Source organism: Octodon degus, unplaced genomic scaffold, assembly GCF_000260255.1.
Source record: "Octodon degus isolate 3935 unplaced genomic scaffold, OctDeg1.0 scaffold00062, whole genome shotgun sequence".
Taxonomy (NCBI): domain Eukaryota; kingdom Metazoa; phylum Chordata; class Mammalia; order Rodentia; family Octodontidae; genus Octodon; species Octodon degus.
Genome location: NW_004524638.1, coordinates 2,033,268 through 2,048,597, shown reverse-complemented (window position 1 = coordinate 2,048,597; position 15,330 = coordinate 2,033,268). Strand labels below are relative to the sequence as shown.

The window sequence follows — 15,330 nt, the reverse complement described above, 5'->3', positions numbered from 1 at the left end:
AAAAAAAAAAAAAAAAAAAATCCCAGTAGTTATCCACTGTTCAAACTTCACTTTGCATAAAATTTGTCATACGAAAAAACCTCACACAAAATACCTCATTCATATAACTTCATTAACTCAGTTTCTCCCATAATTTATGTCTTTCAAGCACCAAATTTCTACTAAATCAGTGTGGCAGCAATGGTCTTTCTGGTGTCTGCCTTTCTCATTTCACCACATCACTGGTAGAGATTAAATTTTAATCTTTAAAATTAGGCATAATCTATATAATCTATTTTAGTTGTTAAATTTCTCAACTGCGACTTTAAAACATTTATTCACCCATATAAAATTCTGCTACAAGAAAACAGTATGTCAGGAGTTTCTGATAACAGGAACTGACCCACACTCACTGATCAAAAATGTTTCAAAGTTCAGCTGCAGTCCCACAATGGCCACTAAAAGTGTCTAAAGTGCCACCAACTTTTACAGGGTTAATTCAAAAAGTATAGAAGACCTAAGATTGTTATTCCTTTATTCGTATTAGTAAAACAAAACTTGCAACAAGTATTAGTTCTCCTATGATGTCAAATAAAATTCCTTATCACAAGTACATACTTCTGTCTCTATCATAATTATCACCAACTGACATAAAGTTAATGTAACATTCTACAGAATTATGAAAACTGGACTTGAAGCCAGGTATGGTGACACATGCCTGTAGTTCTAGCGGTGGAGCAGGGAAGGTATAATCTAAGGCCTGTTCGACTACAGAGGGTAGTTCAAAGCCAGCATAGACCACATATTAGACTGAGATCCAAATAAACCAAACCTCTTTCCCAAAAAAAATCCCAGCATAGGAGATTAATTCTGTTAAAAAGTTTCTCACATCACTTACTATTCCTTCATAGAACATACTTTTTTTTGGTACCAGGAATCAAACTCAGGACCTTGCACTTGGCAGACAGGCACCGTGCCACTGAACTATACCCCTGGCCCAGAATAAACATTTTTAAATGTGTTTGAAAGTCATCTTTCCAAAGATAACATGAGAACTAAATTCCACTTAAACATGCTACCAAGAAAAAGGCATTCATAATTCTTAGCTCAAATAGGCTTTGGTCTAGAAGTTTAAATAAGTGAAAACACACAAAATTACAAAAGTGCTTAAAGAAGGAAAAAGAATTGCTTCCCTTTTAAAGCTGACAATAATACATACTGAAAAAGCACACAAGAGAAATGAGTTGTACAAATGCTGATGCACCTTTATGTACAAACACGGAGTATGTATGTGAACTCATATAACACAAATATATGAGCAAAGATGACATTCACCTAACGACTAACCAGGCAGTGATTTTGCCTTTCTTCTTTTGCTTTTCTATGTTTCAGCTTTTAATTTTTTAAAACAGAATCACTTTATTAGAATAGTCACCTTATTTTTATTTTTTTAATTTTATTTGTGTGTGTGTGTGTGTGTGTGGCCAGCTCAGCACACCAGGGGGCGGGGCTGGCTGGCAAGTGGTGCTGGGGGATTGAACCGCAGTCCCTGTGCTTTGCTAAGCTTGTTCTAAGTAGGTGCTTTAGACCACTGAGCCATCTCACCAGCCCCACCTTATTAATTTTTAAAAAGTCATTTTATTGGAATAGAGATTCTTTATTAAAATATAATATGAAAAACTGCAGTCACTAGCCAGGCACTGTGGTGCACATCTGTCATCTCAACACTCTGGGAAGAGGAGGAAGAGGACCAAGCCTGGGCAACTTGGTGCGAACTTGTCCCAAAATAAAAAACAGCCTGGGGGATGGAGGTGGGGGACAAAAGTTATAAGACATTAAGAAGAAAGAAAAACCATTAAAGCACTAACTGCTCCTTTCCATACACCAGCAGAAATCAAGAGTACAATTATCCAAGCCATCCTGCATACATATGTAAATGTATCTCTTCCCCCCAACCGCCATCCTCATCTTTGAACAGATTTTTTTTCTCTTTTCACAATATTTATTGTACCTTTCAGATTTTATTTACTCTTGTACATGTATATATCTGGTAATCTAAACAGCTAATTTGAAGTCAACACTGCAATACAACAAATATTATAGAATTCTTATTTTTAGTGAAATTCTGTATCACTAATTTTGTATGATTATTCTCTTTTAAAAATAAAATAAAAAAGGGGCTGGGAATATACCTCAGCACAAATGCCCTGGGAACAACCTCTAGTACTGGAGGATGGGGCTAGACATGTCCAGTCATCAAGTCATGTGGTACTACCAAAGGATACATACATAGACCCATGAAACAAACATCAAAGCCCAGAAATACATTCACACATCTGCTATCAACTGATTATCAGCAAAGATGCTAATTCCATCCAGGAAAAGACAGTATTTTCAACAAATGGCAGTGATACAACTAGGCAAAAATATGAAGTTAGCTATAAACAGATCATAGTCCTAAATCTTTTTTTTTTTTTTTTTTTTTTGGTGGAACTGGGGATTAAACTCAGGCCCTTATTGCTTACTCTACTGAGCCATCTCCCTGGCCCAAGAGTCCTAAATCTAACAGCTAAGAACACAAGAGAAAATGAAAACATAAAACTTCTAGATGAAAATTTAGGATTAAATCTTATAACGTTAGATTAGACTAAGATTTCTTCGATGAAGCACCATTATTAAAAGTAGAAAAAAAAAACAACTGGAGTCCACCAAAACTCAAATAGTTATTTTGGTACTGGGAGTCAAACTCAGGACTTTGTGCTTGCCAGGCAGATGCTGATTCCACTGAGCTATCTCCCAAATATATATATATATATATATATATATATATATATATATATATATATATATGTATATATATATATATGAAATTAATTTTCATTGATTTACCATTATACTTTAAAAAACATTATTAAAGACAAAAAAAGACAAGCCACGGGGCTGGTGAGATGGCTCAGTGGTCTAAAGCACCTACTTAGAACAAGCTAAGCTAAGCTAAGCAAAGCACAGGGACAGCGGTTCAATCCCCCAGCACCACATGCCAGCCAGCCCCGCCCCCTGGTGGGCTGAGCTGGCCACACACACACAAAATTAATTAATTAATTTTTAAAAAAAAAAAGAAGCCATAGGCTGAGAGCAAATAGTCACAAATAATGTATCTGATAAAGAGCTTGGATCCAAAATATACATAAAAAAGTCTTACAGATAGCCTAAGTATAAAGTATATGTCAACAAAGTTGTTTTAAAAAGATAATGAAAGAGCTAGTACATAACAGTTTTAGTTACTTTTTTGAATGAGAAAATCCATTAAAATAGCATATCAAAATTATATACATACTACTTATCCCTATTATCTGGTCTATACATGGTTTTTCTTTCTACCTTTTAGTATAGCAGTTCAAAGGGTCACAAAGCACATCTTTTCAATCTGATTAATTATTAGCCCCATATGTCTAGTAAGAAAGATTTTTACAAAAAAAAAAAAGTCATCCACTGCTAGTGTATTAACTATATGTCCTCTGCTACTGATGATTATAACAGGAATATAGTTAATATGGAGAATGCTCTTCCTCATACAAATATAAACCAAAAACAGGACAGGGGAAGGAAGGAGAAGGGAATTAAAAAGCAAGCTGTAATATGAACACGTAAGCACTCCCCAACCCAATTGTAAACTGCATGAATTGTAGACATGTACTAAAAAATAAAAGAAACAAAAATCCACATACGCGTGTAGATGCATGTTTTATAGATAGACAGACTTGCATATTCCTATATGAGATTTTTAAAAGGAAGAACTGTTCAAAACCTGCTCTAGAACTTTCACTGGACAAAAATACTGAAAGATCACATCTAAATTTGGCGGGGGGGGGGGGGTGGTGCAGCAATGGGTAAGGCAAGCAGTTAAGTGAATTTTCCCTGGCAGCCTCCTCTCTACTATTCCCAATTCATTAAAAAGGTGGCTTATAACATCTTTTCCACAGAGTGAAAAGAATGTACATGAAGACTGATTACATGAATTAGCTACAAGAGTTGATGTGCAAAGGAACCCTGATTGGAAGAGAACTTCTGGGGCTAAGTCTTCAAGGAATCTGTTTTGTCCTCTATTTTATGATTAGGACAGTTTCCCCTTAAACAAACAAACAAACAGTTCATTCACTCTCACTTATGAGAATTAAGCAAGATCCCAGAAGAGACCTGAGAGAAAAGAGGCAGTGAAAGGACTTAATGGAAAGTTCCATTTGTAGACGTCAACTAAGGAGAATTTTAGATTTTTTTTTTTTTTTTAAAATTTGAATGGCAACCAGTAGCTCACACCTATAATACCAGCATTCTGGGAGGCAGAGGTGGGAAGTTCACAATTCAAGGGCAACTTGGTCAACTTAGTGAGCTTTTTTTTCTCAAAAGAAATAAAAAAAACTGGGCTGGGGAGATGGCTCAACAGAATAAGCACTTCTCTGGCAAGCACAAGGGCCTGAGTTCAATCCTCAGTTCCGCTAAAAAAAAAAAAAAGAAAAAAGAATAAAAGAAAAAACTGGGCTGGCGATGTAGTTCAGTGCAAAGGCCTAGCATTTAATCAGCAGTACCACACAATCAATCAATGAATAAAATAAATACTTAAATGAACGAGCCATCTACCTCCCAAACTTGGTAACTAATAATGGTCTTAAAATTAAATTTCATGGGCCAGGGGTATAGCTCAGCAGCTTAAGTGGCTGCCTGGCAAGCAAAAGGAATTCAATCCTCAGTACCGAAGGGGGGAAAAAAACAGTTGAAGAAACAAAGGAAGTGTACTTATACACAATGGAGTACTACTGTACCATAAAGGATAAACATGAGTCATCTGCAAAAAACTGATGCACCTTGAGACCATGATGCTAAATGAAATAAATCAGACAGACAAATTTGGTTTCTCTTATGTATATGAAGATCCAAAACATAAGTAAAGAGCAAACTAAAAGGTAACAGGCAGCAGGGAGACTGATTTTGTTCAAATGAGGACAGCAATGGAAGAATAGAGTGAAGGGGAAGGAAAAGGGATGAGAAAAAGAATTAAGATGTGTTCTGTATATGTACCAACTCTCCACAAGGAATTTAACCATTATGTAATGCAAATATACTAATTAAAATTAAAAACTAAAAAAAGAATCCCAGGCTGGGGAAATAGCTCAGTAGAATAAGTGCTTGCCTGGCAAGCGCAGGGTCCTGAGTTCAATCTCCAGTACTGCAAAATTATTTATTTAATTAGAAAAAATAAACTTTCCATAAATTACAGATTTTAAAAAGAAATTTGATTTAAAAATCATGTTATTAATAAAACATACACTATTTCTGAAAGTTAACTTTTAAAAAAGGACACTTTAGCTAAAACGAAGTTCCAAGGAGACACATATACTTACTAGACTAACAGACTAGTAAGAAGGGGATAGTACTACACACCAATGAAATACTAGCCAGTTGTCACCATCATACCTACCAAGGAGAAACTCTGGCACACCCATTTTAAAGGGTTGCCAACCACAGCCTAGATATTTTGATTACTGCTTCAACATACTGTTCTATAAATAAAAAAGCTTTGTAGTTTAACTACATTCACAATTTTTTTTCACAATTTTAACACAGAAAGTCCCAATCACCAAGTCATTTCCACAATGTGTTAGGCCTTGATTCTCATGCACCTACTTCTATCCATTAGCAACTTAGAAGTGACTATGCCGAAGCTAAGTGATTTTCCATTTCCAAGTCTTTAAATTCACGTTCACTATGACCCAGATGAATGTTGATTTCTCTACTTTCAAAAATAACTTGGTCAGCTATTTATGAAATACCGGAAGACATTAAATACATATTTAATACATGATAAATTCAAATGTAATTAATCTTCAGCAAGTTAGCAAATAATGTTTTTAAAATACTTAAATAACCAGAAATATAAAATTATAAAGTGCTAATGAGTAAAAATAGGTCTAATTTTAACAGGAAGGAGAAAAATTACAAGTTTGAACTCCTCCCTGCTGTTAGGATCTCTCATATTTCTAAAACTGTATTTGTATAATTATATTTATGTTTATATAAAAGACCTCAAAAAAAATGTTAAAAGAAAAGAAATAGGTGGGGAGGTAGCTCAGTAGAGTAAGCGCTTGCCTGGCAAGCACAAGGTCCTGAGTTCACTCTCCGATACCACAAAGAACAACAAAAAAAAAAAAGACATGTGCCTATAATCCCAGCCACTCAGAAGGCCAAAGCAAGAGGACCTCAAGTTCAAGATCACCCTACCAACTTTAGCATGACCCTGTCTCAAAAACCTAAAAACCTTAAAAAACGTTGGGTATGAAGCTCAGCTGACAGTTTTATACAATATGGAAAGATGCCTCCTTTTAAATTGCTGTGCTTAATTAACAATCAGATTATTTTTAAAACTTAGCAGAATTTTAACTTGAAAACTATAGTTTATTTGATACAATTAAAGCAAAGAAATCTCATGTCTTACACCTCAAGGTCATTTTCTCATATCCTACTTTAAAGTCCCACATATTCTTAAAGGCCACATATATTTTTCAAGCCAAAAAATATCTGAACATGCCACTGTTTGAGCAAATGTTACTTAGAGCTAAAAACTTTGCTTAGAAAAAATTAATCTCAAAATTCTAATAAGGTCATTATATACAGGTTGCTATAAAATCAGATGAAGGAAATAAAAAGTGCCAGTAACAAAATGTACCATGTTCTTACTATGGGCCAAGAATCTTTTCTGAAGTCAGATTTAGTGAGGGAAAATTTACACCTATGGGAAACAACTGCCTCTTTTTTGCTTATGTTGGAAGGAAATGTTCTTTAGGCCCTTTGCTCTAGACTATCTCTTCCAAGAAGTCTGTTTAGTGAACAGCCTTGAAAAATATCCTCTCCTTCTAGAGCAAAGGAGGTATGCTTTCTGACCAGTGTAATAAATACAATGTATCTCTCCAGAGCAAGGAACAGGTACATAAAAGATGTGGGTTTCCTACTCTCGGAACTTCCAGCCAATAAAGTAGCTCATTGTGTGTGTAAGTATTACCCAGTCTTCTTCATGTCATCCTGTAGACAGAAACTAAATTCACGCAAATGCCAGTATTGTTCTGCCTATCACTACTACAGAGAATAACAGATTGTCTTTCATTTTTTGACACAAGAGTTTCATGTCTTCTACCAGCAACCCAAAAATGTAAAGAGTAATTATCTTTCAAAAAGATATAATCTTAGACGAGCATGGATTCAATTTTGTCATCAAAGCTAGATGCTGAGAGATCTATAACTTTCTAACAGAATGGATAAAGGCCATATGGACCAAATTCTGGAGAATAAGACGACACTTGGGATCTGAGAGTCATCTTAAACTATGATAGGGTGAAATTAGGAGTAAGAGCACTCCTTACCAAAGTCACCAACTGTCCTACCTATTAATGAACAGGAGCTAATTTTTTTTTGGGGGGTAGGGGGCGCTGGCTCAGGCTGCCTTAAGGGCAGCTCTGGTGTGGCATGTGGAGCTGGGGATCAAACCACAGTCCCCTGCACCTGAGTTTGCCCAAGCAGGAGCTTTAAACAACTGAGCTAACCTGCAAGCCCCAGGAGCTAAATATTTACAAAGTGCACAATAAGAGATGACTTGAAATCAACAATCCAAGTAGTGGCTTCCAATCCTACACCAAGCCAAACAGAAGATGCCTTGCTGCCAGTTACAGAACTTCAAGTAGATCAAAAGCATTAGAACGTCCTTGGGCTGAACTGAGAGGAAATTAATGAGAGTGAAAGCAAAGCCTTGGCTACGGGCACAGCTGCTCTCTCCCTGCACATCCCAACAGCCTTCTCTGGTTCCAATCCCCAAACTCTTCCAATGTAAGGAGAAAAATAAGGGATAACAAGGCTGAGGTCTCCCTGATCCTCAAGAGGGAGTGATGGCAAGACACACCCTTGAGGTTGTCCAAGGGTACTACAGGGAATTACTCTAAACTCCACTGTTCTCCTGGACACAGGACCTCAAGTCAGCACCCTATCTGTGGGGTGATAAGAAATCTAGGTTCAGCTAACAGGTGCTGGGCAGGACTTCCAGTGGGTTAGGAAAACAAATGAGACTATTTCTTTGGACCAACTCAATGTACTGCTATTGTCTCTATATTCTACTGTATAGTAAGAACTGGTTACATATTTTCTTATTCTACATACACCTGAAAGGGTTCTTCCAATTAGAAAGAGTACAGTGGTGCCTCAGTTTATGAACACTTTTGTGAACAATTTTGTTCACAAAGAAAAGTGGCAAAATTTTGGTTTTGTTTGCAAACTCTACATTGGGTAACAAACGCAAGCCTGGGCACCTTTCCTGCACAAACACAAATGTGACTTATCTTTTGCAAAACTGTGGAACAAACAGCGTTCAAGAACAGAGGTACTACTCACTGTATAGGTTTCTGAGACCCCACTATTCTAACGCTCATTTTGAGGTGGCAGTCTGTGACTCATGATTTTACTGACTAGAGCATCTGACAAAAAACAGACAGCCTCCTCCTAAAGGTGACCCTCAAAACTCTGAACTCTGCCTCCCTACAGCTATCAGCTACTGGCTGGCTTCTCAGCTCTTGTGGAAACTAAATTCCTGATTCATGAATGCCTCTTGAGTCTCCAACCTAGTACTGCCATTCTGAGGTGGGTCAGTGCACACTCAATGACTAGCAATGCAGTTAAGTCAACAGAAAATGCTTACATGAAAGCACATTTGGTTTAGCCTTAGCCCTAGGCAGCAGCACTTCAACTTCCCAAGAAAAGGTGGCACCTAATCCTTTTTAGCCCCTACTCTCATACCTGCAGCAAAGTAACAGGCTCAGTGAATTCTCTATCCAGTAAATCTTCAAATCTGGCAAACACCACTCACTTTTGTCAAAAGTATATGTCACTATCAGTTCTTTCTTGGACTTTAGCATAGCCTCTTGTCTCCTAACCAACCAACCCATTTCTAAAAGTAGAAAGTCTTTCAAAAAGGTAATTTTAGTATTTTCTTCCTCCCTCTTGTTAAACTCCTATAATGGCTTTCTCACTACCTTCAGTTCAAACTGAACTGAATGTATCATCCTGACCTAGGCAAGCAGGGGCCTTAATGTTCACTTCTTTAGCTTCACTCTTCCCATTCCTCCTTTGTGTTCTATAATACGGACAAACAGCACCAGTATCCATTTTTGTCATGACTTCTCATTTTCATGTTTTTTGCCATTCTCTCTGCCTACCCACATGTATTTACCCCTTTGCTTGATGAGTCCACTCTTACATCTTGGTTTAGAATATATTACATAAATGGGGGGGATCTATCCTGGCTCCTTAACATAAGACGGGTGTTATGGCTTGTGTCTAGATGTTCCCCAAAACCTCATGCAGTCACAGGTGAGGCTTTTTCAGAGGTGGGGGATCTACAGTGTGTGAGACCAGAACTCAATCATGGTGCAAAGCTGGGATCAAGGGCACTAAGACTAAAGTAAGAATGCCACCCAACCTAAGTAGCTTGGATTAAAAGGCTAAAAGAACTGTGGCTGTCCCTTATTGCTTTGCTACCTTCTGCCCACCATGAACCATTTCTCCTCTGCAACACCGCCCTGCCTTGGAGCCCACCAATTATGGACTAAAATGTCAACAAACTGAAACTTTAAATTTGGGTGGAAGGTATTGTCTCAACAGTGAGAAAATAATTAAGACAACTGGGTACTCATGGAACACATTATCTCTGAAATCACACTGTCTACTTTTTTCAATCTTCTTTACATGGAGAGACTATGAAAGTTTTATTCACTGTAATGTAACTCTAATTATATGCTCAATGACTGATTAATGACAATTCACATGCAAGCATTAGGTGTTATAGTTTGTGTAACTGCCCCCCCACCCCCGCAAAGTCTCATGTAGTCACTGGGCCGGGCTTCTAGAGTTTGTGAGTAATTCATAATCCAATGCTGGGATTATCAGTGTGAGTGCTACACACCTCCTGAATGCAACTCAAGGAAAGGAGAGAAGCCTGCCTCCTCCCTCTGCTGCTGCTACTGCTCCTCCCCTTTTGCACTTGCTGTTTTCTACCACCATGAGCTGCTGCCCTCTGCCATGTGCCCCTCTGCCTCAGAACCAGCCACGGACAGGCAGAAACCTCCACAAATTGTGAGCTAAATAAACCTTTCCGTCCTTAAGTCTCAGTGTCAGGTATTTTTGTCCAAGAAACAAGAGAAAGTAACCAGGACAGGCCAGATGTTAAAAAAAAAAAAAAAAAAAGAACTTACATGCTGCCTTCTCTGTTAGTGGATTGAAATTAACATAAAAATTTCACACATGGCACATGCCTGAAACCCCAGCTACTTGGGAGACTGAAAAGAGAATCAAAAGTTTGAGTCCAGCCTGGGCAACTTAGTGAGACCAAACAAAAAATAAAAAGGGCTGAAAATAAGTTCAGTGATAGACCACTCACTTAGCAGATGAGGCCCACCACCACCACCACAAAATAATAAGTTTAAGAACACGCCCACACCAGTATTGTTAGGAATGTATAGATAATTAATAAATGAGGATTTTTACATTATCAGACAAAAACAAACCCAGAATAAAATGCAATTCCTTTGTCCATATATACAGTACCAAAATTTTACAATAACAATCTATAAGAGCACAAAACAAATTACAAGTCTACCTCAAGGGGACGTGCAGGTTACCTCAGTGGTAGACTACATGGTTAGCAAGTATGAGACCACAGTCAATCACCAGCACCACCTTCCTAAAAGAGTTTGCTTCAAGACCTAGAATCACAGATCTCATTTAAATTATGACATTCAATTCTCTACTATTCCCACTAAAAACAAAGAAATGGTATAAATAATCCTCAAATAATAGTACCTGCAAATGCAATTTTTTGCTTAGTGAATGTTTTCTAAAAGTGGTTTCGCCTAGCCCAGCGTGGAGGCACACACCTGTATCCCCAACACTTGGAAGGCTGAGGAAGGAGGATGGTGTGAGTTTAAGGGCAAAACAGAATACATAGTGACACTCTGCCTCCAAAAAAAAAGTTCAGCCTAAGTAGTATTCAGTATAATCTGGGTTACCTGAGAACATGCAACTTACGACTGGAAGAATTCTAGATATGGTAAGAGTCTGTATCAGTCTAGGATTTAATACACACTGTACATAATACACAAACTACACCAAGTAGAAATTCCTGCATGGCAGACAACTAGCTGTACAGGGTCCAAGCTTCAGGCTCATATAATATATACTACTAAACCTCTATCTTTTCAACATAAGTAGCTACAAAATTGTGTTTGCATTAAATAGTCTATTTAAAATCATCCAACATTATATCTTTGAAAACTGTCATTCTCACTACGGTCCCCATTATTCATATGTAAGGGTGCAATACTATGTAACAATATATATACTTGACCAAATTTATAAAATGATTTTCCTAAATTTTACAAAGTCACCCACTTGGCCATGCATGGTAATACATGCCTATAATCCCAGCAATGGGGAAGCTGAGGCAGGAGGATTGCTGTAAGTTTGTGGCAAGCCTGGCTATAGTTAGTTCAATGCCAGCCTGAACCTGTCTCAAAAGCCAAAAAAGAAAAAGAAAAAAAAAAAAAAAAAACCACTTGCCTCCCATTTAATCACATGAATGGGAAAAGGGTGAAGTCATAGGTAGACAGTAAAAAAACTATAATCTTGTATATGCTCACTGAAGAATACAAAACAAGATTCATCCTGTGTGGTGGCTGAAAAAAAAATGGAGATTTCTGTTTAAAATACACTCAGTAAATACAAAATATAAAATATGGAACAAAATTCAAATTAATACCATAAAATTGAATTTTTGTAAAGATTATGAATCATTTAGGCCTGAGTTCAAATGCTAATTTTTCACATTCCACTTACTTTAAATAAGTTACCTTACTTCACTAATACTGACCTGGAATTAAACAGACACTCACTTGTATCTTGCACGGCTTTCATCAAACTACTACATATGTAAAGGAATATAGGGTACAGCAGACATTCAACTTAACAACACAATAATTAGAGTCAGGACCCAGTTTTATCACTTAGCTGTTGTTATACTTAAGTTAACCTGTTTCCTCATCTATCAAATGGAGATGCTAATACTTACGTTATAAGGTTGATGTAAAGGTTAACAATCATAGAATGCTGCCTGACAACAAGTAGGCACTATGTAAGTTCTAGTTACTAGTCACATTATCAAGGCCATCCTAGGTGACACAGTGAGACCGAGTCTCAAAAAAACAAAATTGGAGCCAGAGAGATAGCTCAACGGCTTAAGCGCCTGCCTGGCAAGCACAAGGACCCAGGTTTGATCCCTAGAACCACAGGCTATGCTGGACACCTAAACCAGACATGGTGGTGCATGTCTGTAATCCCATTCCTGGGAGGCTGAAACAGGACAATCACTATGAGTCTAACCTGTGTAGAGAAACCCTGTACCAAATACATAAAACAAAAAATAAAACTAAAAAAACTGTCATCATCAGTATCACCAATAAAACATAAATTACTACCAGATTATGCCTTCTATTTCTGCTATATGAAAAAATATTCATTCAAATATTAACCCAATCTAGTGAAATGATCATAATACAGGATAAACTCACACACTCAAGAATTTTTATGCAGAATTTTGTTCAAATTCACAACCAAGTTCCTCAATTGGCTATTGTTCATAAATGCTGACCAGTTACATATATTAAATACCCATCCTAAGTAAACACATTGATTCTACACACTGAAGTACCACACAAAATGATATATATATTGTGCTTTCTCTCCCAAAGATCTCTAAATAGATAACCAAACATGATAGAATTCAAAATATGCAAGATATTTAAGAAAACTGCAGGTCAGAGCAATGGAAGTCTTTCTCTAAATTTTGTCACATAATTATAAAATGCTGTTATATAGTTCAAGACTCTGACCTTGTACTCATTAACTAGTTCAAAACATAAGAAAATGCAATATACACCAGGCAGAAACTATGTTAAACCCTGGTGTAGTACTAGAAAATGAGAAGCTAATAAAAATAGGAGGCATGCCACCAACAACATAATTAACTATTTTCAAATTTATAGTCTCATTTTCCTGAAACAGTGAAAAAGTAAATTATAAGCTGTTACACTTGAATGCATCAATACTTAATAAATTGAGCTAAATAACCTCATCAGTGATAATCAAGTATTTTCCCCAAGGAGACTTAAGCACAAATAAAATAAGCACCTCTCTACTTCTCCATCAATTATTATTTACTAAGCAAAGATAAATACACATTTCAAATGAGTTGTGCATCTCAAGAGTGATACCATTCAATATATGCTATTTTTTAGTTCTGAGAAACAAATTTCAAGTTCCATTAAGCTAAGTATCCCCCGCACGCCATCCAAAATAAACTGCCCTTAGCTATCTTGACTCAGCATCTGAAATTATATTTTTGCTGGGGCAACTAGAATCAACTTGCTAATCATATCTTCCTCTGATCAACCAACTACTTTCTTAGGAAAGAACTCTAGCCTCTCACACATAACCTACAGTTTATACACCCAACAACACTTTATAAAGCAAGAGTTTCCTCAAAGGCAGCTACAACACTATCATTTTTTTTTAATGTATTTAGTAGAGGATCTACACAGTCTCACCCCATAGATTGGACACGCAGTAATTCTGGTTTCAGCCTCCCAAGCGCTGAGATTACAGGCCCGCGCCACCACACTCAGTCTCTGTAGCCCTCTCAGCGGCCCAGGGGGAGGGGGTGGGTTTGGGGGCGGGGGTGGGGCCTGCACTGTATGCAGAGTTCAAACTCTGGCCAATCAAACCCTGGATCAAACCCTGCACTTTAGTCTGCTGAGCTATCTGGCCGGCTCTCTAAATTTTTTTTTTTTTAATTTAACAAATATCTAACAAAAACGCTTTGAAAAAAATTGTAGCCAAAAAAAGTAAATATAAGATACACTGAATAAGCGCTTCCCTGGCAAGCGCAAAGGCCTGAGTTCAATCCCCGGTTCCACCAAAATAAAAAAAATAAATAAAGTAAATATTAAAAAAAATGCTGCCCCAACTATAAGCTACGAAACCTTAACTGCTGAAGATATCCAAAATTTAGAGGGTTGCAGATATAACTCAAAGACACAGTGCCTGTCTCTGAAGCTTTAGGTCCAGAGTTCTATTCCCGGAACCAAAAAAAAAAAAAAAACCTAAATACAGACAAATAGCCAGTATCAAGTTCTTTAGGGGGAAAAAAGGGACATAAGAATGAAAATGCTAGTGATACCCATAGATGGGCGTTGTCAGACTGACGTGCAGGTAGTGTGCCTTTTTAAAACTAAGAATTTCCCTTGGAGTTCTAACTGTGAAAGTCACAGAGGTTTAAAAAAATTTAAAAAGAAGTGCTGCCATTTGCTTTTGTGAACGCAGACAAAGCACTTTTAGTTAACTTCAACACTTTATACAAACTGGCTATCAAATAAGCTCATACTATCAAGTCCTTCTAGATAGAGCTTCTGTTTATATTATTAAACGCAACTAAAAGGATCTAAGGTATATTAGTCTAAATAATCTGCAACAAAAAGGCACCAAACACCCGAGTGACTGAAATGCCTTTAGCTGTATCAAAGTCCTGTGGAATGTCAGTCTGCCAAACTGAAAAAACTGGAAAAAACACAAAGCTTATCTACATTTCTCACATAGAATTTAAAGAATTAAGAGGTATTTAACTTACTAAACCTATAGGAGGAGTAAAAAAAAAAAAAAAAATCTAATGGAATTTCCAACATCTTTGCCATACCCACAACGTCACTCTGTGGTACTCTCAGTATTCAGGGATTTCATCAGTATCCCGCACGTGAGAAGCACGCAATAAATGCTGCTGACAGATGGATGAGAAAAGCAAAAGTCTCACCAACAAGCGGTATTAACAGGTAATGTCAATCCGGGATGGCATTAGCATCGCCTCTGCCAAATTTTACACTCTGGGAAAATCTATTAAACACTAAAGGAGAAGCGTTGTTAGTGTAGTACAGTATCAATAGGCCTGAGGTTAAACAAAAACAAAAAAAGATAAGAAAGCAAAGAGCACTTGCCGCTCCGACGAGTTTCATTGGGTGAGCACAGATCGGGACAGTCCCGGCCCGCCCCGGCCACAACCACACCCTACGGCCGCGCTCCGGACGTCCCGGGCTGGGAAACCCGAGGCGGCGCGGGGGAAGCGGGGGAAGCCGGGTCCGGGCGCAGGTGGAGGGCGGCCCGCGGACACCGACTGGGCGCCAGCCCGGGCGGCGAGGCGAGGCGCGGCGGGGTCCG

At 37.7% G+C, this 15,330-nt stretch overlaps 1 protein-coding gene across 12 annotated transcripts in view; it reads right to left on the bottom strand.

Annotated features, from left to right (window-relative positions):
* Positions 1 to 15,330, bottom strand: part of Fam49b (family with sequence similarity 49 member B) — a 141,001-nt gene that overhangs the window by 101,367 nt on the left and 24,304 nt on the right. The window lies entirely within an intron of this gene.